The sequence below is a fragment of the Ixodes scapularis genome, unplaced genomic scaffold, assembly GCF_016920785.2.
Source record: "Ixodes scapularis isolate PalLabHiFi unplaced genomic scaffold, ASM1692078v2 PGA_scaffold8__174_contigs__length_109621045, whole genome shotgun sequence".
Classification (NCBI taxonomy): Eukaryota; Metazoa; Arthropoda; class Arachnida; order Ixodida; family Ixodidae; genus Ixodes; species Ixodes scapularis.
The window spans coordinates 43,736,504-43,762,357 of NW_024609883.1; the positions used below are offsets into that span (position 1 = coordinate 43,736,504).

The 25,854-nt window shown below is 45.7% G+C and overlaps 1 protein-coding gene across 1 annotated transcript in view; it reads left to right on the forward strand.

Annotated features, from left to right (window-relative positions):
- Window positions 1-25,854, forward strand: part of LOC8028664 (homeobox-containing protein 1) — a 141,858-nt gene that overhangs the window by 80,267 nt on the left and 35,737 nt on the right. Inside the window, 1 exon segment of the mRNA XM_040218831.3 lies at window positions 20,982-21,076. The gene's annotated coding sequence lies outside the window, so the exon portion shown is untranslated.

The window sequence follows — 25,854 nt, forward strand, 5'->3', positions numbered from 1 at the left end:
GTACTCCATATTACATTTTAGGGAGCGATCACCAATGTTTACGTAATATAAAAGCAAAGAGGCAGGGTCTTTTTTCAATTTATAATTTGTTCAAAAAAAGAAGAAAAGGCGAAAGCTACACTAATACGGTTTGTGCAGGTAAGCTCACCTCAGGAGTTGCAGTGACGCCAAAACGAGATAGTGGGTAGACCTCAATGCTAGATGCCTCGCAAGAAGCAGGCGAACTTGCACTGCGCACAGGGGGGATTATCGCCGCGATAATATCGTTAATTAACGAAAAACGTGTGTTCACTTTTTAATCGTTGAAGATATAGGTATGGATTCGATCGAAAACTTTCTGAGCGTCATCGAAGACCACTACAGATCAGTGATCTCCGAAACATTTCGCGGCGCGTGGGGAAGCACGGGTGCTGCGCTGAAGTTACCTCTCGTGAAGCGGGCGCAATGTCGGCGGGGCTGAAACGCGGTGAAGAGACCCAGAAACCGCGCGGGTGCCACGAGCCTATAGCGCCTGTTGCACCGATGTATCAAAATATATTCCACTAATTCTTTTTTTGTGATGTTATTGATTTTTTAGACGCGATTATATCGTAACGTGTCCCGCACTACGTGCGCCGCGTGAAACGTGTGTGCAGATGGGACGTCGATATCGGCTTTTCTGTCCATGTGGAGGAGGAGGAGGAGGTTCGATAATGGGACTCAATTTTCGTCGATCGGTCCCCCGTGCTCCGTTTCGCCTTGTAATGGACAGGCAGAGGATCGTCAGGACCCTGCGCGCGTTGCGCGCGTCGTGGTCACGTGACGGTCGCGGCATCGAATTGGCTGGGGGGAGGCCGGGATAAAGCCCCTTCATGCTTCGAAAGTAGCGCAAGGTGCGTCGATGCACGAGGCACGTGCAACGTGCAGCCCTTGGGAAGATCATGGCGGCACAGTGCAGCACTGAGCTGGATTTCAGACGCCATGAATTTCCCGAAAGTGGCGCGCGGCACGTGCCTCGACCATTTCTACAACAATGAATGGCGCCGCTTCTTTAGGCCGGGGCTCTGGGCCGGGACAGAGCCGTTTATACTGAGAGAGTTTGGCCGATGGGTGGAGCTTGTTGGCCGCTAGAACCAGCGGATTTCGCGATAACACAATATGGCGTTACTTCTTTGTCTTGTTCATTCCTGTGAAATCGCGTAGAGTTCCTATGAGTCAGATCCACAATATGGCGGACGGAAGTAGTCATCCCCCGGTTGTCAGACTACGCTGCTGTGGTTGTCAGACTGCCAAAATCTCCTTAAGAAGGCCAAACTCTCTCAGTATAAACGGCTCTGGGCCGGGATGTCTCGTAGCGCCCCCTTACGGTGCATCGTATGGTGGTTGTGGCATACCTCGGCAAATTCATTCATGAACTCGCTCATTCACCTTAATTCACATTCACGGCGTGAATCTCAATGGCTCTGAATGAATTCCTGAAATTGAAAAAAATCATGATGTGATGGTGAATGACTTTGTGAATTGAAATGAATTCGTGATGTGATGGTGAATGACTTCGTGAATTTCAATGAATTCGTTATGGGATGGTGAATTAATTCATAAAACAATGAAGTTGTAACGTAATGGTGAATGAAGTCGTGAAGTCGTGATGTGATGGCGAATGACTTCGTACATTTGAATGAATTTTTGATGTGATGGTGAATGAAGTCGTGATGTGATGGTGAACGACTTCGTGAATTTCAATGAATTCATGATGTGATTGATGTTGAATGAAGTTGTGATATGATGGTGAATGATTTCCTGAATTTGAATGAATTCGGGATGTGATGTTGAATGAAGTCGGGATGGTGATGGTGAATAACTGAATTTGAATGAACTCATGATGTGTTGTGATTGTGAATGACTTCGTGAACTGAATAGAATTCATTGTGATGTGAATGACTCAATGAATTCGCGACGTGATGGTGAATGGCTTGTGAACTTCATAAGTTTGTGATGGGAAGTAATACCATGAACTTAATCTAGACGTGATAGTGAATGCAATTATTAATTCAGAATAGGCGGAAAACATATGTTATGCAGGTGCTTGCTTGCTTGCTGGTTGTTTTCATCCTTCACCGCACACGACAGGAACCGATTTGACTTTAGCGGTTTGGGCATCAGTCTCGCTGTGTAGCCGTGCGCGCCTCAGCGCGGTGGCTCTTTGTCGAGCACTTTCTCAGCAACAACTGTTTACAAGGGAAGTGCGGTGGCAGTGACAATGAAGAGACGAAGGCGAAGCCGACATCACGAGCAGGCGCACCTAATCCGGCGCCGAGACCATATCACGTGACCTGCCGGTTCCACGCGGCGGCGCACGGAACACATTCACGTGACACAATCGCAGCGCGGCATTGGCTGGGTTGGCGCTCTATCAATGTGCTTTGCATTTCGCGCACTCGAAATACCCCACTTCCCCGACGAAGTCAGGTCCTGGTTTCAAGTGGCTGACACAAAAAGGCGCCACAGTCCTATTCCGCAAGAACTGCAAACTCGTGAAGGGATACCAGCCGTGAAGCCGAATTTAGTCAGAATGATCCTGAATGATTTCGTGAATTATGCGGAATTCATGATGTGATGGCGAATTCCGGTGAATTCGTGTTGATCGTGATGGTGAATAACTTCTTGAAGTGATGGTGAATTCGGATGAATTCGTGATGTGATGGTGAATTGGGATGACTTCGTGACGTAATAATGAATTTGGATGAATTCGTGAAGTGATGGTGAATTCGGATGAATTCATGATGTGATGGTGAATTCGGATGAATTCGTGATGTGATGGTGAATTCGGATGAATTCGTGACGTGATAATGAATTTGGATGAATTCGTGAAGTGATGGTGAATTCGGATGAATTCATGATGTTATGGTGAATTCCGATGAGTTCGTGGTGATTGTGAACGACTTCGTGAATTGGTGATGTGATGGTGAATGACTCCGTGAATTCGGAGGTGGCGGTGATGTGATGGGGATGAATTCTGGGCGCGGTTGAACGCCGTGATGTGAAGGGGATGAATTCTCGGCGGAGTTTGAAAGCCGTGATGTGAAGGGGATGAAGTTTTGGCGCGGTTGAACGCGGGGATGTGAAGGGCCGTGACTTTGGGAGGTCAGAGTACCTTGTGACGTGAATGCGAATGAATTTAGAGACGTGATTTTGTTCGTGATGTGATGGTGAATGAAGGGGCTCTAAAATGCCGACCTATGGGTTGTGGCCACTATTTATCACGTGACTGGCCGCTATTGGTCACGTGGTGCTTCCGCTCTTTCGGAAGCTTCCGATGGTCTCAAAAAGTTTACGAAAATGACCCTGGAGAAGGGGAACAAGAGGGACAAAGGACAAACAGAAATCTCCAAGCTCAGCTAGATGACTGGTGCGCGACCGACAAAATCCGCCTGGTTCGGTCGGGCACCAGTCATCTAGCTGAGCTTGGAGATTTGTGTTTGTCCTTTGCCCCTCTTGTTCCCCTTCTCCAGGGTTATGTGCGTCATTCTTCTCCAGCTCGCTTGCGCTTTTGTATTTAATTCCAGGATAATCAAAAAGTTAATTATTCACCTTCGTTTAAAGTGCAAGAAAAAAAAAAAAACGAAGATTAATATGTAACCTTCTCCTTTATGTTTCCTCTTCCTCCCCGGTCCAGTTTCGGTTTCGAGCAGTTGGGTTTTCTGACTTTAATAAAAGTGTACGTGACGCTGTGGAAAAATATTGATTGGGTAGTCTTCTCACACCATAATAAATCGCCTTACAAAAAAAAAAAAAAAATTTGGGTGTGTCAGTGTCCCTTTATTACTTCTTTTCTTTTAGCGGTGCGTAGTTTGCGCATGATACCCTTGGCCCGCGTTTCGTGAACCACCTCGCATATTTTTTTTTAACTTCCCGCATGTTGATTGGACAAACCATGTTAAAGGGCTCACGAAACGAAATCCATTTGGAAGGTTCACGTCTTTGCAGAGGCGCACTGATCATAGCTTGGCCCAAGTATACTCGCTCAGACCGCCACTGATTCAGAAACTTCTTTGTCGCGGTGAAACTGCGAGGATAAAGGGGGACTACTTCTTCCACTCTTGCCTTCGCAAAGCTTGATGGCGGAATTGAAGGATCGAAACCACCCGCCTGAAGACGGCCGAGCGCGTCTCATGGATTGGGCACGAGAACTGCGTGATCACTCGACTTCGGCTCGTAACAATCAATGCCTCGGCGGACACTCGCTCGTGTCCAACCACTGCGGTGATGAGAAGAGCCGAACTCTAACAATGCCTGGAGCTCAGCACGCGTTTCCTACCTTGCCAACCCCAGCTCGTGAGTATGATTAACGCTGGCGCCGTAGGGTAGGCACCAGGCCAGGTGGCCGCGCTTGCTCTGGCTCCGAGTTGAGGGGATGAACGATGCTCATATTTCTCGAACTTTTTTGGAAAATGCCACTGGCTAGAAAGAAAAACTAAGGCAATTTTATTCAGGGTTTTACGTTAGGGAAGGATTTTAAGTAGTACCTGGCGAAAGTAGGAAAATCGTTCCATGGCTGTTCTCTTCTCAATGAGCTGGGGGGCTATGTTGCGCTTTTTGCACTCCCAGGAGACTAGGGAGAGGGAAGTGACGTCAACGACACAGCAAACGTAGATTGGATGTTGATTTTGTTTTCTTCTGTCAACATCCAATCTGCGTTTGCTGTGTCGTTGACGTCACTTCCCTCTCCCTAGTCTCCTGGGAGTGCAAAAAGCGCAACATAGCCCCCCTGGTTCCGCGATCTGCGCTGATTCCCCGACGTTCTTGTGGGCGCCGCCATTTTGGCGCTAAAGCGCAGGGTAGGTGCATTTAGGCCCTTTTCAAGGCGAAGTTCCACCTGGTGGCTCCAAAGAGCAGTTTCGCTTTCGATAAACGAATGGCGGTCATGAAGCTGCACGTCATCGGTCATCGTCACTTTCGCACGTGCAGTGGCAGACGAGAATCGGTTCATAGCTCACCTCCTAATTCTCTCCTGGTTTGTTTCCGTTTCGATGGTGTGAAAACTGACCAGTACAAAGGGGCGACCCCATAAGCTCCTCGATTAAATATCCGTCCCCGAAAAGGCTTTACAGCCTAACCTGTACCAAGAGATTGATTGGACCGCGCTCCGCAATAAACGCTTACACAACCATACGGTATCTAATTCGTGTGTCGTGTTAATAGGGAATTGTAGTAGACCGTTTTTCTCCTCGGCTACGGTATCCCTGAAGAAAACGCCGCAGCTGCGCATGCGCGCCGCCAGCCTTCTCTGCATAGTTGAAGGTCTTGTGGCGGATTACGGAGCGCTATCCGGGTGCTTAGCGGGCTGCGGGAACGGTCTGTTTCGCGTATCCTCGGCTCGGTAGTATTTGCAGCTTCTTCCTTCGTCAGCCTGAAGAAGGCCCGCCATTACTAGTTTGACACAGATGCCAAACACGGAGATGATGATCGCGATCGAGGTTGCCAGACTGAATCTCGCTCTGTCGTGGGCTGTTTCAACGTTTCTGGTGGACGGAAAAGAAGATTTCCACCAATTTCGATCGAGCTTCGAGTGTCGGTATCGAAGTTTCGCGATAGCTTGGTGAACTGTGGAGGCTGCGGAACCCGCGATCCAATAAGAGCAAGGAGGATAGAAGGGTAGGAGAGGGCATGACGTCGGCCGCGTAGCCTCCACAAGCCATGCTCCCTTGACGCCTCGCCTCTTTCTCATTTTCCTCCTTACTCTCTTCACTTACCATGCCAACGTGACCACATCACGTGACCGTAGTTAACCTTCGTCTTGCCATGGGGTACTAGAGTACACCACAGCCTAGCCTTCGATCTGATGAAACCTACCGGACGGAGCGCGCGCAAGCCTGCGAAGAGTCCTTTTACAATCAACCATCCATCTCACACGTGACATGTCACGCGCACCAATCGCCAGAGAGATCTGCTGTCACGCTGGGCACAAAATCGTTTAAACTTTTTATGACTTGGCTTCACCAATATTGCAACGTGCCCCCTCCTAGTACTTCTAACCTCCTTGAATAAGAGCGTCGGAGCAAGTCCCGTGATGCTACTCCATGGTCGAGGCCATAGAGGCCTCGTTACCCCCGCAGCAACAGCGCCGTCCGCGAAAAAAAGTAGTTCTTGAACTCGCGCGATTCCATCCCTATCGAGACTATTTTAAAAATAAAATGAAAGACGCTCACAATCCCCTGTAATGCCGAATTAGAGCGCAGCTCTTGAGGAGGAGGAGGGGAGAGTACGGAGGGGAGGGTATGCCCCTGCTCCCCCTCCGTACCCTCCCCTCCCATTTAGCGGGAACTTTTAGCTAAATTTCCCGCTAAATTAAGTGAAACTTTCGCCGCCAAACTTAGCGGGGAATTTACTAACATTTTCCCGCAAAATTTATCGGAGAAATTTAGCTAACTTTTTCCCCTAAATTTAGCGGGGAAACTGAATTGGTGTTGAGGTCACGTGACGTCAACTTCCTTGCTAAATTTAACACAAAACATTTTCGGGAAATTTAGCGAAAATTCTTTTTTAACTAAATTTAGCGGGGAAATTTTGGGGGATGATGAGATCCTTTTTATCAGGAAGAATGGCAGGCATGTGTGAGGGTGATGACGTGGTAGAAATCCTGTCGGTTGGGTTGTATAATTTTTTGTGTCTTTATTGATTCTTTCCTATGCTCTGTGTTTAGTTTTCTAATTCGCCTGAAAATTAAACTTTAGTTGACATTCAGCGCTTTGTCCGTGCACTTCTTTCACTTGTCCTTCGTTAAATTTTTTGCGCTGTTTTCACGTTTGACGATGTTAAACCAACTAGCCCAACTTAGTGAAGAAAGGTAAAAAACACAGGCGAGCTGGTGAATGGTATCCATAATAACCCTGAGACGAAGGAAAAATAAAAAAACGGACAGTACAACGAAGTCTCTAACACAGCCCAACTTATCGCCTTGTTGAAATTTTACCCTCGTGACGTCACGTGTGACGTCATTATGGGAAACGTCCCATAATGCAACGTACCGTTACCGCGACGCCGCTCAACCCGGAAACGGGCGCCCAAAAGCCTGCACTTTAAAAGAAGAAACATTGACGAATTAATGAGTTTCAATTACATTGAAACCAAAACAGTTGCGCCACGCCACGTCCGTATCCGCTCCCGATATTTTTTTCCTCGTGGAAGCGCCGTGGCCGCTGGCGATCGCAACCGTGTAATCGACTGCTTCCGCTCAAAACATCGCTTTGGCGTTAGTACCCACCACGGATGGTTGTCTCATGAACCGTTCCCGAGGAACTTGCTACGCTAGCGGACAGCAATGTTGAGGCGGTGGACGTTCATTCGAAGTTGGCTGGTTTCGCAGCAGACGACTCTTGACGAGCAGACGACAGCCGGTTCCTTGGCGCAGGCACACACAGGCTTCCGTGACTTCACGTGCCTCGCGCTCCTACGGGGCCGTGGCCTGCACTGTTCGCCATGTTATCGTCGAACCAAAGGCAAGGGTGGAAAGTTAGGCCAGTTGCTGCTCCATATTATTCAAAAGCGCCACCGTACACAGATAAGGAAGATAGACAGGACGTTAACTTACAACTGAACTTTATTTCCGTGGTCACCTAGTGTATATTACCGGGTAGGTTCGAGGCCAACCAAGTTCGACTTTCTAAAACATTCGCGCGCATCAAAAAAAAAAAAAAATATTGAGTTGGTGCGATTTGTTGAAGAAAAAGTGCAATATTCGTGCGATGTAGTAGTATTTTATTGCGTCACGTTATTAAAGTAACTAAAGCTTTAAAGGTACATACGTACTTGCGTTTATATTTTCTAAACATTGATTGTCCTTTCGTAAAATGCAATAAAATATAATGTTAGAAAGAATTAAAAATTAAAAAAAAAGCGTTTCATTATTCCCGTAAACTAATACAACTTTTTTTTCGGCACCCTTTTTTCTTGCGTGACTTTTTTCGCCACTAAATTAGAATTTTATTTTTATCATCCTACGGCTGCTGTGTCCGTGCGCATTACTCAAACATTCGGCAATATATATATATATATATATATATATATATATATATATATATATATATATATATATATATATATATATATAGAGAGAGAGAGAGAGAGAGAGAGAGAGAGAGAGAGAGAGAGAGAGAGAGAGAGAGAGAGAGAGATTTGGGGAGGTGCAGGCAAGTGACGTTAGTTTTTGAAACTCGCTGCCCCTCGGAAGTTAGTTTTCAGGGCCATCGTCCCGCGCATCCTTCGCGCGCCAAGAAACGGACACAGCCACCTCTGGAGGTCATTCATGGAGTCGTTGGCGCGTTTTGTCCCGTCTTTTTCTTTTTGCGCGTCGTGACCGCTATCCGCGGCACCGCATTCTTTTTTTCTCTTCCGTCTTGGGGCGTCCTTGACGCGCACGGTGGGTTGTGTGTCTGTGCGTGTGTACGGCGGCCGCGGTTACATCGACGTCGTCGACGTCGTTGTTGGAAGCGTGTCTTTTGTTCTTTCGAATCGCGAAATGCGTCTCCTTGTCCCTCTTTTAATCCCGTTTCGGCCCCGTTCTCACGGGCGCGTCTTTTTGCGAACCTGCTGGCTTTTTGATGAGCGGCCTGAAAGGAGTTGTAGCGGTAGTGTGCCACTTTCTGCGGAGGATGTGCGAACAGGGACAACTTTTCATGGACACAGGTTTCGTCGACACGATCGTTTAATCGACACTCGTTACGCGAATGGCACGCCGTGGGACATTTTTGTCGCACGTGCATCACTAAAGTGCTCTCATGCAGCTTATTACAGACAAAATGAAAGATGTTTACAACTCCCTATAACGCCGAATTAGAGCGCGGCTCTTGAGGAGGAGGGGGGGGAGGGAATGCCCCTCCTCCCCTCCTGCTCCCATCCCAATTTAGCGGGAAATTTTCTCTACACTTCCCATTAAATTTATCGGGGAAATTTAGAGGAAAAATTGCTTCGCTAAACTTAGCAGGAAAATTTTTTCCGCTAAGTGTGGCAGGGAAATGTCCCCGCTGAATTTAGCTGGGAAATGTTTTGTACTAAATTTAGCAGGGAAATTTTTGTACTAAATTTAGCGAGGAAGTTTTTTCTCTAAATTTAGCGCAACATTTTCCTGCTAAATTTAGCGGGGTATTTTTTCTGCTCAATTTAGGGCGAAAATTTTTTTTCTCTAAATTTGACGGGGAAATTTTCCTGTTAAACTTGGCGGGGAAACGTTACCGCTAAATTCAGTGGAATATTTTTTCAGCTAAATTTGATGCGGAAATTTTTCTGCTAAATCTAGTGGAAAATTTTTTCCGTTAAATTTAGCGGAAAAATTTCCTCTTCCTCCTCTCTCGTGACCCTCGTGACGTCATTAGAGGAAATTTCCTATAACGCGACACGTTGTTACACCTTCGCCGCTCAGGTTGGAAACGGGCGCCTAAGAGCTGCGCTCTGAAAAGCTAATCTGAGCTGTTGATGAAACTATTTGTGGATGAAACAATCTGTCGATGAAACGATCTGTCGATGAAATGTCGTTCGATGAACTGATTGCCACCGCCTCGGGTGCCACTGCCCCTAGTGACGCCACTGAGTGTACCCCGCCCAACTTGTGACGACCCGCACGCATGACGAAGGAGGTTTCAGCGGAAGAGGATAGTTTCTTCCTGGGGCTTTAAACTCGTCAAACACTAAGTCACAAAAGCGCAGCAGCGCGAGAGTCCCATCGGCGCGCTTCGTAAACTTCGGTCCCAACTTTGAGTCTAAAGTCCCAGTTCACTCTGCTGCGACGACCGACCGCCATGCTCTTTCTCGCACTGTCACTCCAGGTGACGCTGCAAAGATTAGACATTTTTATTTAGAAGTTAATACTATGCTGGACGCCGCGTCATATCTTTGTCGGGTATGGTTATCGGAGTACAAAAGCGATCCCCCGAAACTCACTATTGTCGTCACTTACCGTTACAAGGGTACTTCCCTTTGTTAGTTAGCTGAATTTGCCTTCATACACCGGTGCCTTCGTTGAGTGATGACATCTGAAAGTATTGTTCGTTCTTTGTTTTTACTCCAGAGTACATGCAATCTGGCGTGACTCAGCTCGAGCGCATAGCGTTGGCCAACCAACGCATCGATGCCGTTTTACCACCGCGGGTTTCCTCATAGTCGCTTCGATATGCGCTCAACCATGCCGTACACGATATAGAGTCTCGTAGACCCAAAGTGCATTTTGTATGTTAATAAAAGTAACCTCGGTGAGATGTTAATGTTATGCTAATGAAAGTGATATTAATGAGATAACTTTCTCAAGAAGCAAAAGTAAGAAAAAATATAGCTGTAATCTGATATTATTTCCCTTAAAAAAAGAAAATGTGCATGAAGAGGTCAGTGCATATTCTCTCAAGTCATCGCTAGGAATTAGTTGAATTACATAATCTTATATTTAATATCATTATCTTAAAAAAAAATACTTATCGTTTTTGCTTTTGGTCACGCATTTGGGCACTTTCGGATGCCCTTCCCACATGCCCTATGTATTTCTGAAATTTACAAACTTGGCTGTCCTTGTTGACTCTGCAGCAAATATGGGAACTCTGTGTTTATTTTGTCCTCCATAAAAATAGTTTTTTTCACTTTTGACACAGGGTGCTTCACAAAACGCTGGCTGAAAGTTTTGTGTACTATCTATACATCGCACAGATATAAGTTGGCTAAGGTGTTAGTCACTGTCGTGAAGCCTATCTATTGAGGTAGGTTGACTAAGATAGTTAATTGTGCACAGCTAACGTTCTAATTTGTGAAAATAAGTATGTGCATAGTTCCAATGAGAAACTTGCTGGGCACCTTTGAAAACCGCTAAATCAGTCAGGTCTAGAAAGATTTGGATCTTCGGTTTTCTGGGCCCCGAAAATGCTTTCAATGTCAATAGGCCTGCATGTTTTTTTTGTTTTGTTTTTATCTGCATTTTTACTCTGCCAGCATTGTGCTTGTAACACAAGCGGTAAATTTTTTGCGCATGCCCTAAGTATTTCCCACATGCCCTAAGTATTTCTGAAATTTACAAATTTAGCTGTCTTTGTTGACCCTGCAACAAATATTTATTTGGAACTTTCTGTATATTTTTACTAATAAAAAGTTGATTATGAAAACCTAACTATGTAATATCCTAAACGAATGCCCACCTTTTTACAGGAGATAATGGAGAGAAAAAAAGGCGTGTGGACGAATCTTCGAGATTAGCCCACCGGCCATTTTGGAAGAATGGTTTTCTATCGCGAAGTCCGTTGCTTGCATACTCGCAGTGTCGTAGGCGTTACATTAAAAAAAGTAACAAAATATGCTACTTGTTACTTGCAACATATAGGAGTGCGTTACCGACATATGTTACCTCAAAATAAAAGGAATGCATTACCATTACAAAATAATTCCCGTCGTTTTTTTATTTATAAATTGACAATAAGAGTTTTTTTTTCTTTTTTTTTTGTGACGGTGTGCTTTGACATTGGGACAAACGGCATGGGCGAAAGACGGCCAATATATTGAAGCTATGTAGAATGAGTAGAATAATGATTGGCTTGTCACCTAAACTTGGTTTTAGCTTAAAGACCGACGACCAGTTTGTGCTTTCCACTTTCCCCCGCTTCCTCCTTTCCCCCCCCCTACCCTGTCCACCGTTGCCTGTTTCCTCCTCCCCCATGGTGAGGAGGATCTTCTGCCTTGCAGAATCTCGAGCCTGGTCGTCGGCCTTTAAGTCGAGGCGCAGCCAACACTAGGAGCTAATGGGACCAATCAAGCAGCGTTAAAAGCGCAAGTCACTGGGCCTTTTTGTTTATGATTGGCTCGGAGATGATAGAACACGTAGCATGACGAACACCATGATGGCGCCCTTTCGACGCTGTCTTGTTGGTCCCATCAGGTCGTAGCATTGGCTGTGTCTGAATTTAGGGTAAAACTTTAGAAACATGAAAAAAATGCAAGTGTACTTTTAAGTTTTGAAAAGGTGTAATGAGTAACGTAACTATGTCACCCGTTAGTATTTTTAAAAATGTGACGAGAATGTTACTATGTGACCTGTGACGCCGTTTTTTGTAACGCGTTACCGCCAACACTGCATACACGTGATGAACGCTGCCAATCGGCAACGGATGAGAACGCTTGTTTCATGAAAGCATGTTTCCAAAACTGCGATGTTTCCTTTGTTAGGTCTTGCTAATCTGTAAGTGAAGTAACAAAAAAAAAAAAAAGCAACCAGAAAGTAGAAAAAACAACCAGGCCATAACTTCTTTTATATTCTGTCAATTCCCCAACGCTCCGTCGGGGAATCGTCTTAAACATGGAGTGCCCGGTTGCCGTAAAAAAAAGCGAGGAGCAGCGCCGAACGGTTACCAATATGGTAGCGCAGAGCCACTTTTTGGAGTGTCCAGGGAGCCAGCGATACGCGGTGCCTACGACCTCTCTACGAAACACATCTGCATTTGCATTTGGATGTTTGCATTACCTCCAAAATCATAGTCCCCCCCCCCTCTACCTGTAAATGTATAAGATGTTTTTGATAGTAAGACAGTCAGAAATCTCGCATTATCTCTCTCTATTTATATCAATTTTAGATTATGAAAACATAATATGCTCCTCAAATTAGAAATAATTTTTATTCTTTACTGCTTGCTTACCCTTCCCCTTGGCCTGGAAGATGCCACTGCAAAAACGTAATGAGGTAGATGGTTTAAAGCTGGGTTCACCAGACTTCTTGGCTAAGGGGCCAGATTGGGGACCTGCCGCAGCCTTGAGGGCCGGAAAATAGTTAAGACAATATAAATGTGAAAGTTCTAAATGAATAAGCTTAAATAAGGATTTCAATGCATAAATTTAAACTAGAGGAAAAATTCAAAACGAAATGTAAGGTGGATGAATATATATACTTTATTTTAAATGTAATATGTTGTTAATTATGACATCACAAAAAGCTGTAGCTCAGAGAACCCAGTACCAGGCATATATCAGCATATAAACTTTGGCATATTCACACAGTGCAGAAGACTTACAAGTACGGTAGATCTGCTGATGAAAATATGGGCAAGAGTTATGGCATGGGGCACTATGCTTGACATTCATGAGAACGCTGAGAAACTTTATTATGGTTGCACTGACATGAAGCGGGGAACTATGAATAGTAATGCTGAAGATTACAATGTTCATTAAATATTAGGGTGAGAGATCGCGCGTTTTGATGCAGTTTTCTCACATTGTTTACAATATCTTCGTTTGCGCTTTTGCTGCGCGTCAGTCACAATTTTTTAATAAATTTTTATACTTTTTATTTTGCCATTTTTATTGACTGGCAGCGGGCCGGCCGGAATGACTTTGTGGGCCGGGGTTTGGATACCCCTGCCTTAAAGCGTTTGAAAGGTTTCCGAGCTCAGCGTCATTTCGTTCACGGTTATCACAATGTAGAGGCAGTATTTTCTGCGGGGCACGGTCTCTTTATTGGAATATCCTCGACGGATTACGGTCAATCACAAGGCACACTCGGCACTTGTAATCTTATCTCACTGACTAGTGAACTCTACCTTTGTGTGTAGGCCCGAGGTAAGAGTTTCCTTTACGTGGCACTTATCTGCGTGTCGTCTGGATTTTTTTTAGGTCCCGCGGAGAAGTGACAAGATATTGGGATCTTTACCCCTCTGTTGCTCTCGAGTTTGTGTTACAGAAGTGACCTGTGGAGCTTTCGCTGTCAGTTATCAGTGAATCGAAAAAAAGCTTTGAGGGAGCACAGGCTTTAATGCCAGCCGACATGCCCGCGATCTGACAGATGCTCGTTGCGGAGAAGGCCTAATGTTTGGGTACCATATCGAAGGACCCCTTAATGGGCGAGATTAATCCCCGCGGTCCTTTGCTGGGTCATGCCAGATGCCCTTTTGCTGGTTTACCACACAAATCGCAAAAATTTACTTTGGAGGAGGAAGGTGAGGAGGAAGACGAGGAAGGGGAGTGCAAAAGAGTTCGAGATGTTTAATGAAATATTGAGCTCATTAATTATATCCCTAACTGGCAGCTTTATTTAATATGTGGAGCAAAATAGTGAGAGGTTGTCCGCATGAGACATTCAGAACTAGAAACTAAACTAATGTGAAGGGGTGGGGACAGCTGAGACATGAATGAAAGAAAACGAGCATGTGATTTGAGAATCTGCAGCAGCTTGAGTGGTAGTTTGAAGTCAGCACTTCCATAACCTGCTGGGGACATTTTGTGTCGTCATCATACTAGCTGTGCTTTTTGTGTCTGTGTTCCTTCCAACGCCTGCAAAGCTAGAGAGAACTTCATGCACGTAAAATGTCAGAGTCAGGTAACATAGGCAAGGAATAGAGTCTCTAACCTGATGAAGGTTCTGTACATCTCGAGTGCTTCGAGCATGCGCTGGAAATTGAATGCCTGACCGGTTTTATCTGCCGCATCGCTATGGTCTCCTGGGCGCGTGCGCTTCATTATGCACAGCACAAGTTCGTCTGCTTCTTGCACAGGGGTTGCGGTGCCGTCAAAACGCCGAGCTGTGATTGGCTCTGCTGGAAGAATGGGGGTAGACCTCAGTGGTAGTGGCCTTGTGGTAAAGCCACTATCCTTCTAGTCAGAGCTCGGCGTTCTGATGTCACAGCAACTCCTGAGCAAGAAGCAGACGAACTTGCACTTCGCATTCAAACAAAATGGAGTCCTGTACGTTGCCAGGAGGATATAATTGTTGAGCTACCAACACCCGGTAGTACCCTTCAGCATAAGGCCATTGTTCTGTGTCGATATCTTCCCGACGGAAAGTTTGACACAATCGTGAGATTAGTACCGGGATATTTGCAAGATAGAAAGCTTGCAGCATCTCTGTAGTTTGCTCGAAATTATGCCTTAGTTGCAGGCTGCTGGGAACTTTTAGATATGCTTCTTTCAAACGTTCGAGGTTATCATATTTACGAATGTTTGATATTGACCTTGAATGAGCTGGATGCCCGAATACAGTTATGATTGTTCTCCTAATGCCTCATATCTGTGTGTGCAGTCCTAGTACATTCCATCTGTGACTAGATAAGGAAGGCAGTGGCACTGCCTTATCAGTTATCACTATAAAAATGTTATGCTGCATGAAAGTAGGTTGTGCCAATCGATGCTTGACATGGTTTTAACACATTATTTTGGTTCCTCCAGTGATCTTATGTTTGAAGTAAGTTTCTCCTCCCCATGTTTCTGGTTTACTTTTCAGTTTTCGTCGCAATGTGTCATTGGCTTGTATCTCCTTGGAATCAATCCATGAAAAAAAATAAGTACAGTAAAATACCAGGCAAGCGCCCACTCAAAATTTAGAGATGATCGCGAAAAAATGGGGGATGGGCACTTGTCCGATCATCAGTTTTGCATATAAATGTACTGTGCACATTTTTTCATATCTTAGAATTTTGGATATGGGCGCTTAATGTGGAATGGGTGGATGCACAGTATTCTACGGTAGATAAGGTTTCAAATCATTTAGGAATACTACTTGATTTTATGCAAAGATTTTATTTTCGTAAGTTAGCAAAATAGTGTGTTATGCAGAAACTAAACTGGTTAGTTGATCCACTAATATAGAAAACCTGATTTCTTCAAACTGCTATTAGACATAGCACAAAATTCTACGTCCAGGGGCCCCAATCTACCTGGCGAATCTAAGCAGGACCAGGACAGCGCCGCCTGCTGCACTTAGTGACCGTTGCAGCAGGTGGCACTGTCCCAGCTTGTTGGTCCTGCTTGGTCCCACTGTGGAGCTGAGGGCCCCAGCAGCCACAAACAACATTGTGAGGTGCCGAGGCTACCATTGTGTTCTGCGAGACGAACAGGGAGCTGTGCAGTGTTCCTTGGAAAAATATACTTGATACTTGACGTTGCAGTCTTGCACAAAATCTCGGATTTCATGTGCATGGTCTACTTGAAAACATATTAATTTGGAGACCCCTTGAGAATATGAATTACCATTGAAGGTGCAGATCCCGAGGGGGCATTGCTATTTGCGTCAATGTCGATGTTTACCAAATATACCTGATACAATTGATGTTGCAGTCTTGCACATAATCTCAGATTTAAGTTGCATGGCCTACTTGAAAGCTTTTACAGCAAAGCTGTTATGCACTAGGATCTGGGAAAAAATGTGTCCACGCATGTTGACAGAAAACTCCACATCGGTCGTGGTAAGAATTAATAAATAATAATAAGAGGGGGTGAGTAGCGGGAGTCAGCCTTTCTTGGCATTATTAGATAGTTCAATGTCACGCTGAAGTTCAGGGACAGCGACACAACAGAAGACTTATTTATAATAGAGGGAACCGTGAAGTCACTGCTGAGCTTCGCTGCTGTGAATAGACTAGGTCTCATTAAAATTACTTACGCCATCCAAGGACCCTCACAAAAAGATGCGAGCTCAAATGGGGAAGTGCCTTCAAACTTGCTTGAGACCCCACTCGCTGCTTTTCCTGAGTTCTGTGCGGGTGTAGGCAAGCTAAAAAAACCTCCAAGTGCACCTCCACATTGACAAAGCCATTGCCCCGGTTGCTCAGACCCATCGCAGAATACCCTTTGCAGTCCGAAGCAAAGTAGAAGAAAAGATAAGCCAGCTCTTGGCCCTTGATATTATCGAAGAAACAACCGGACCTACTCCATGGGTATCTCCAGTCGTAATTGTGCCAAAGCTGCACAATCCAGAGGACATTGGCCTATACATTGACATGAAATGTGCAAATAGGGCCATTCTTTGCGAGAAGCAAGGCTGCTCTATCATCGACGACGTGATCACAGCAATGAATGGATCAACACTCTTAAACAAACTTGGTCTAAAAGATGAATGCCACCAACTAGAACTTGATAATGAATCAAGAGCAATCACAACATTTGCAACTCACAACAAACTTTACCACTTCAGACGACTTATGTTTGGAATGAATGCAGCTGCCGAGGTTTTCCAGGAAACCATCCGTCAAGTACTCAACGGCATATCTCATGTCCTCAACATCAGTGATGATATACTCGTGTTTGGCAAGACAAAGGATGAGCATGATCAGGCTCTCCAGGCAACTCTCGAACGGTTGACAGAGAACGGTCTCGCAGTTAATCCAAAAGAATGTCTCTTCGCACAAAAAGAACTCTGTTTTTTCGGTCACATCTTCTCTGCTTCCGGAATCAGAACAGACCCCCAGAAGATTGCAGTACTAAAAAAGATGCCAGCCCCTGAGAACGCTCATGAAGTTTGAGGTCTGCTTGGCACAGCAAATTACAGCGGACGCTTACTACCTAACCTTGCTGACATAACATACCCTCTTCGGCTTCTTACAAAAAAGAACACAAAGTGAGTGTGGGGACCAGAAGGGCAAGCTGCTTTGGATACAGTGAAAGAAAAGCTCTCCGAGTTCCCCAACCTTGTCTTTTTTGATGGTACAAAGGAAATAACTCACGGTCGACGCGTCACCTGTTGGCCTTGGTGCCATCCTAGCGCGGAAGGAAGGCAACAACATCGAGATTGTCGCATATACTAGTCGAGCTTTGACCCCCACCGAAGCACGGTAGTCTCAGATTGAACCTGAATTGCTTCCAGTTGTCTGGGGGACAGAGCATTTTCATCTGTATTTTTACGGCAACAATTTTCTCATTCGCACAGACCACAAACCCCTTGTCTCCGTCCTCACCAACCCACGGGCGTGTCCGTCTGCACGAATTGAACGCCTCGTGTTGAGAATTCAACAATACAACTTCAGAGTGGAGTACACGTGGGGAATCAACAACCCCTCGGATTGCCTGTCTCGTCACCCCATGCCAAGCTCCCCTGCTAATGGCCTATAGGGCGACACCTCACTCAACAACAGAGAAAACACCTTTCAAACTACACTTTGGAAGACCTATAGGCTACCTCCTTCCCGGTTCCGCAGACACTAACAACGTGCCACAGGCACGGCAACACACGGATTACGAAAATTGGAAGAAACACAAGATTTACGCAGATGAACGCAGACATGCGAGACCTCACAACCTCGAAGTCTGAGACCGGATACTTTATAAACAGCCTCAGTCGAACAAGCTCACTCCTCCTTATGACCCGCAGCCATACAAAGGGATCGAAATCGAAGGGACACAGGTAACTGCTCAGAGAGATCAGAAAATGATCACAAGAAACTCAAGTTTTTTCAAACTTCTCCCTACGAGTGCGAAGCTCAGAGTACGTAATGAAATCATTAATGCGGATGATGCTGAGGAAGAAAACTCCATGGATACGTGTAATACCCACCCTAACCAAGAAGCTGAGCAACACGGAAGATTTGTTTTGTGACAAGCATGTCACAAAACAAATCTTTCGCGAAAAAACAAATTTTTTCTAGCAATATTTACGCCACAAGACGTAATTTAGTAGGGATCACAACTTCTCCACATATGAAACTCCCGCTCTTTCGACGCGCACGGAGTGGCTGCTATACGTCACTCTGTGACGTGTAGCAGCCGCTCCGTGACGACTATACGTATAGCCGCCACTACATGACGTATAATACCAACTTCGTGGCGTGCGATTTGAAACGGACGAAATAGCCGCAAACTAAAATCAGTCTGGCGCAATAAATCTTGCTGTAAATATTTTTGTTTTTGGCGGAAAAATTGCTTTGTGACATGCCTGTCCCAATCAGGCTGTTTAAAAATACACTTTTATTTTCTTTGCAGTTGCCCTTTAAAGTTGTCCTAGACATTATCCTCTAGGCATCATCCTAGACGTCATAATAATAACAGCTTCGCTAATCCTCCCTCTTCACGTGAAGTGGAACGGCTCTACAATTTTTTTATTTGGAGACCCTATGGCAGAGGTATTGAACATGCGGCCCGCGACTTGATGCGACGCGGCCCACAGGCAACCGGCTAGGAGTCCCGGTTCCCATATCTCGAGCACTAGAAATGGAATGCGCTACAGTGATCTCATCGCATCGATTCATTTTTGCTTGAAATGTTGCTCTGCTCTTTTAACGTATTCACAGAGTTTATACCAGGGTGTCTAGCGACCGGGAAAACCGGGAATTGTCAGGGAAATTTTAAATACCGGGAAAAATCAGGGAATTGTCGGGGATATCGTCAAAAAACGAGCCCAGTCAGGGAAAATGAGTGGGAAATGTCATTGAATGCCCTGAACCAAGTTTTGAGGACTTGGGGGGGCAGAAAAATAGGCAATAAATTTTGCTTAGAGTGGAGCGCGGGCTTTGCTCACCCGATGTAGTGTGTGCTAGCTACTCGATGCGAAAGAAACGGCCGACAAATCTGCTCCAAGCCTTGGATTGGATTGAGGGGACGACACTACGCTTGATTCAGATAGAGCTATTAGATTTAGTAACAAATGGGAAAGCCGCAGACCTTAATCCAATTCAAGCATTAAGCCGAAAGAATCCGAAAGTGTGCATCTGGCGGCCATGCTGCCAATCGGTTATTGACGTGTGTGGTTGAGCGTCGTGTTTTCATTGTGTTTCCGGAAGTGGTCTCTTCACTGACGATGTCGGTGACGAAAAAATGCTTGTCTAAACCGGGCTGGACGAACCCGAATATTTTGGAATATGCAAGTAGAATTAACCCCGTTTAAAATGATTCTCACAGTGCTCAATGCCTTTTGTTGTAATGGTCTTATATATTTCACCGCCTCTACAGTGGTCAGAAATGTTCACCTGAAATTGTCAGGGAAACCTGTAAAAGTCATTGTTATTTAAAAATAATAATTTGCTAGACACCCTACTTATCTGTGTTCATTTTCCGTTTGTTTTGTTTTATTATTTTCTTCCCAGCTTTTTGTAATGTACAACAATTCCGCTCCCAGGCTGCAAGCGCGAGCTGTTCGTGGAAGGATGCATCTCGGCAGCGTGAACTCTCGATCAACAGTAGCAACTGTCAAATATAAAATTACAATGTCAAAATTCTCGCCTTAAAAAAAAAACAAAAAAAAACATCACCGTTAAAAGTATTTGTTTGGAGTGTTGTAATAGAAATAGAAATCATCAGGGAAGCAAGAACTGTCAAATGAACCGATTTTTTTTTTTTTAGGAACATGTTGAGCGTGGTTAGTTCCTGTGTGAATTGAGCAACGAGAACGACTCTGTACTTGCTCTCTTGTTGTATTAAAAATGCCATCACGTCGGCATGGTGGTGTCATTTTAATTCTTGCTATGACATGAGGTCAGGTCCCAAAGTAGTCATATAAACAAATAAAATCTCACAATGTCACTGGCAAAACTGTTAGTTTACAAAAAACATAGAGCAAGAGGTCTCTGCTCTTTAAAATGCTTTAACCCTCCCCCCCCCCCCCCCCCCCCCTTCCGTTTTACATTGGCCCTAGACCTTTCTGGTGTGGGCTATCTGGCCCCCACACTCAAATGAGTCTGAGACCACTGCCTTATGGGAATCCAAATCACCATATAAGGTGCAGATCTCGAGGGGGCATCTTCATATGCGTCAACGTCGATATGTACCGATATTGCGACTCTCGCAGAGAGTTGATAAGGAGGCTCTCTGAACAAAAGCATCCTGTCCCATTGACGCGAGCGTGTGTATACAGTCAACCTGGAACAAAATTATTGTTTGTGTTTTAAAAAAAACGAAAAAACAATGTGATTTAGTTTTATTTTCTTTAATGTTTACCGAAGTGTGCGCTTGAAACCGGTAGGTGTCTTTGTTGACTAGATATTTGAACTGGTAAGTAGAAACCTGAAAACTGGAGAGATTTTCATCCCACTGATACCCATGTCCCCATTAAAGTTTACAGACTACAAAAGTGTGCACTCCGGCTTAAACTACCGTTTGACAGCCCTCAAAACGAGCGCACGTTCAGTTTGCGGCACCATTGGAGGGGGGCATGTCATAGCCCTAACACGATTTTAAACCATGCTTCTATAAGGTGTTGCCATTAAACGAGGTGTGATTCGTGTTTTGTGATGGGGTGGCATGCCTAACAATGTTCTTTTTTCTTTTTTTTCCTTTCCTCTACTCAGCGTGGACGTCGGGAATGACGGGCCAGAGGCAAGGGTTGGTCGGCGGACTGAGCCCAACTTGCCAAGGCTGCAGTTGGAGGGCCCGCTGCAGGGAGGTGAGACCACTGGCTGATCATTATCGTTTTCTCTGTTACGGCTAATTATCCTCTGCTTACGTCCGACGACAAGCTGGCTGGTTGCGAGTTACTCGTGAAAAGTAACTGACAGAGTGTCATCAACTTGCGAAACTGGGAAAGCTGAATTGTCAGGGAATTCAGTTAGGATGAAAAAGTCACGGAATTTTCACCCCAATCGACATCTGTCGGGGAAATCGAAATTTTCATTCTCTGAGCAAAAGCAAAAGACTCATGTGCTGTTCAACACGCATTGCAGGCAACTTGGCCAGCACGACGATGAAAGTTTCTGCTCCGAAACCAGAGTCTTGGGGGAACGCATATTCGTCCTCCCAAAAGGAACGCCCCCCCCCCCCCCCTCTCTTTTTGTTGTTGTATTCTTAAATGCTCAATGGACTGTTCCTTTGTACGGTGCCTTAGCCGAATGGCCTCGCGACTCTGGAGCTTGTCTTTCAAGCTTTCCCACTCGCCCCGAAAATGGTCTGTTTCTCTGGGCTGTCCAGTGCGTGGCAGTTAATTGAGTTAATTTCTGCTGCTTGGGTGAGAACATCTCAAAATGAGAACTGGGGAAGTTATCAGGTATACTAGTGTTTTAACATTTGAAAACTGCACCTGAGACACGTCCCGTCCCCTTACGAGTCGGTCGTCGAAGTTTGTTGGGGAAAACCCTGAAAAGTCGGGGATTTCGAAGACGTCATTTTTGTAGTCGTCCTGGTGGAGTTACAGTATTTAGAGTTGCATTAAGCAGTTGCAGTTTTCACGGGAAGTAACAAAATTATGTTCTGGGTACTTTCGACAGAAACCCCATTATGCCGAGGTCAGCTGCGACTGCTGACACGCGGTTCGGTTTCCAACACGGAAAAGGTATTAGCACGGTTCCGTTTGGTTATGTCTCGATTTTGCACTCGGCTCACCCTACAGTTTGAGGCTGTTGAGGCTAAGTCAACATGGATGTAGTGAAGACACTTGTCCAAATAGCTTCAGATGATTTATTCCTTCCCGTCGTGTCGAGATACAACCTTCCGTCACCACGCCCGGATCCAACCTACCCAAACACGCTTTTTCCCGCTCTTTATCAGCCTGTTCCATCCGCTATCAACATCACCCTCGTGACCACTTGAGCTCGCTTCTGATAACCACTGATAGCACACCTACCAGTCATGCACACCTAAGCGTGGCATGACAGATGTATTTGTCAATATAGTTTTGACAAGTGACTGTAACTGAACTCTTTTGCAAGTTACTGTGGGAGTGTAACAGAGGCACTTTTACTGAATGTCATTCTGACTTAATTTAGTTGGTGACATTGTAATTTATTACAGTAACTTCGAGTCTCGGGATTGAATCCTTTGCAGTGAGCAATACTTATCACTTTGGTGGCCCTTCCAGTCGGAAACTTTTTTCCACATGTCCCTAAACAGTAAAGGAAAGAACTATAGTGTACAAACATAGCATGAAGGGTTTATTTCAGGAGGTTATTCCCTTTCCTGCATTCTCTACCGGGGCCATTGTTGCAGGTCTTGCAGAAGAACACTGTATCTCTTCAGCCGCCTTTCGTCTTACGGTTGCTGCAGACAGCGCAGTCCTTGCAGCTGCTACGTCCGTCAAGCTTGTACAGGAAGTGTTGCTTGCCATCCAGTCTTTCTTCCATGTCCGACTGGGTTACTGGACCTCTCCTCTTTGGTTTGACTCGCTGGTGTCCCACTATCTGCTCAATTAGCTTTCGACGGTAGTGTAGGTGGCGCTGCATCTTTTCTCCTTGTGCAGCCTGCTGCGTCTTCATCAGCCTATAGCTATTTATGATAGCCACTTCCATAATCCAAAAAAAGTTTCCTCCATCATTTTAGCGACTTTCTGGTGAAACTGTAGCTAGCAATGTAATGATCATACTTGTTGACGGCACGCATGTTTTTGGTGTGGTCACATCTCACGAGAGGTTTTTCTAGCGTGACAGTCTGGCCTCATGTTTGATTCTTTGTCACTGTCTTGCCAAGTCAGTGCCATGCATGAGTCCCCTCTCGGTAGGCCGCCACATCTTCTTTCTTCATCTTTTTTTTTTAGTAGTTGTGGCATCTTCTTTTGGCTTATTATAACCGTTTTGCTCAGTACCAAATCTTAGGCGAGCAACTCCTCCTCAAGCTGCGGTGACGTGTAGAATCGGTCGGTTTACACGGTGTAACTGTACTTTCTCCTGAGACATGCTTGATATTCTTCAGGAGATCGAGGACGCTGCGGCATGTAAACGGTAGATCCGGGCGGCAGAGACTCTCTGTGGTGGTGCCACCATAGTGTGGTTCAAACGTAGTCGGCCAAACAATCAGCCAGAACATAGACTTGAAGGCCCTACTACATCGGTTTTTTGGGATCGTAGCTCTTGAATGATACTCACCCCTTGAATCTCAGGGTGCTTTCATCAATGCAGACCTTCGGTCCAGCTTTGAAATTTTCTCTACACTTTGCGTCAACATACTGCACTATCTTTCGAACCTAGCCTCCCTGTGTTTGCCGGCTTTGAGGGTTTGGGGTCACGTGCAGCATCCATAAAATTTGAAGAAACCTTGTTTGTATGAACACTGATGTGAATTGAAAGGCATCTGGTTCAGGATTTGCCGAGTTTTTGGTTCAGGGCTATGTTCAGAAGCACCCCCAAGAAAGGCTTTCAACTCAGGCACTGAGACAGCCTCCCAGTTTCTTCACACAGACTGTTCCAGTAGGGGCTGGGCGCTCACAATCTTTTCTCAAGTATGCCTGTTTGCAATAAATTGAGCTGGCGGGCTAGTTGGTCGTTCATCATTAGTAATATAGCGCAAAACAACAAGGAAAGGAAGGATGAGGTAGACAGAAAGGGCGCTAAGCCCTTTCTGTCTACCTCGTCCTTCCTTTCCTTGTTGTTTTGCGCTATATTACTAATCATGCCTGTTTGTTTTTGCACAAACACTTCCATGAATTCATCTGTGAAAAATGGTAGGAAGTAGTCAAGCTCACATTCGATATTCGAGATTGAGACTTGTGTTCCAGGATTGTTTACTGTGAAGAGAATAGCAGAAAAGTCGGGAAGGATTGGATGTACAGCCTCCAGTAAGAAGCATTTGGCAGAGCATCCCCAAAGTCACCATCTCCTGCAGCGTCTCCTTTTTTTGTCGCTGAGCTCACTGTTGTCATGGGACATTTCTTCACCTTCTGAAAGAGGTATACAACTTTCTTCCTCACTGAAATCATTGTCATCTTCCGAGAGTTTGTGCAAAGCGTTCCATAAAACGCGCGCGGTGCAAAAGAAGCCTTTTTTTTTATCATGGATGTGCGATGCGAAGGATGAAGAGTGTTGCGTCGGTTGGGGAAACATACTTGCCACAAAGTCACATATTGTTCATTAACTGATTAGGCTACATGTTGAGTCTGAACCTCATGACGGTTGCATGAAACAAAAAGAAGAATGGCGTCGCGTGCACGGGCAGTCCACCGGAAGACGCTGGCCCCCTGGTGGTCAAATACACATATACAGCACTCCCCCACACTAGCTGTGGGTCCATCCGGCCTGGTGCCTTGAGTGTTGGAACAGACCGTTGTAGTGGTCTGTTCGATCTACACGTGTAGATCGAATTTCAGGTCGGCTGTCCGGTATACTGTCGAAAAGGCTGGGGTCCGGTGGCCAATCCACAGAAGTCTCTGGAACAGTTGAGTTATGGTGTCAGGGGCGCAACTGGTCGATGTGGCGCCTCATTGAGTCATGGTGGGTCTCCACTATAGCCATACGGTTTCCCAAAACGTTCTCCCGGCACCCAATGCTCACCAACTCCGTAGCTCTTTGCGAACACAGAATTCCCTTCTTTGAGGTTGCCAAGTCCTTCTGTGTCGTCCTTTGTCTCGCTGGTCGTCATGGTGGCGAGGTCCATGCAAACTTTTGGGCGGAAGCCGAGCATCAGCTCTGCTGGAGATCGGCCTCGTGTGGCCGATGGAGTGCGACGATGCACAAGCAGCCATCTTGCCAAACATGTGGCGAGGGAATCTCTTGAAAGTTTCTTCAAGCCATCCTTGACCGTCCTTACGGCTCTCTCTGCAAACCCATTCGATTGTGGATGGTAAGATGCAGTCCTTAAATGGTGGATAGCGTTCAGGGATATGAACTCGTTAAACTGTGATCCGGTGAATGGTGTTCTATTGTCGGACATTAACGAAACAGGCAGTCCAAAATGGGCAAAAATACTTCTCAGGTGATCAACTGTTGCTGCTGAAGTTGCGGCTGGTGTCGGTAGTGCTTCAATTGAGCCCGAGTAGCTGTCGACCATGATGAGCTCCATGGTACCATCAATAGGTCCTGCATAATCAACATGAATTCTTGCCCAAGGTGTAGTGGTTGCTGGCCAGGCTAGTGGTTCTACTGCTGGTGGCATCGGTGCAGCCTGTTGACACACTGTGCGAGCTCGCAGCGCATCTTCGATTGCATGATCAATACCTGGCCACCAGAGTATTGACCGTGCGAGTGCTTTTGTCGCGTTAATACCCATGTGTGTGTCGTGGAGCTCCTGTAGGAAAGCGTCTCGTGCTTTCTCCGGGATGACCACTCTCTCCCCCCTACGGATGAGAAGACCGTCCAAGGAGACGGTGTGTCTCTGCGGCCAGAACGGCTGAAGAACTGGGTCTTGAAGTTTCATTGGCCAACCCTTCTTAATGGTCTCTCGAAGTACCACAAGCACAGGGTCTTTCGCTATGAGATCTTCCAGCTGCTTCCAAGAGACTGGACCGGTGTCCGAGATGTCGGG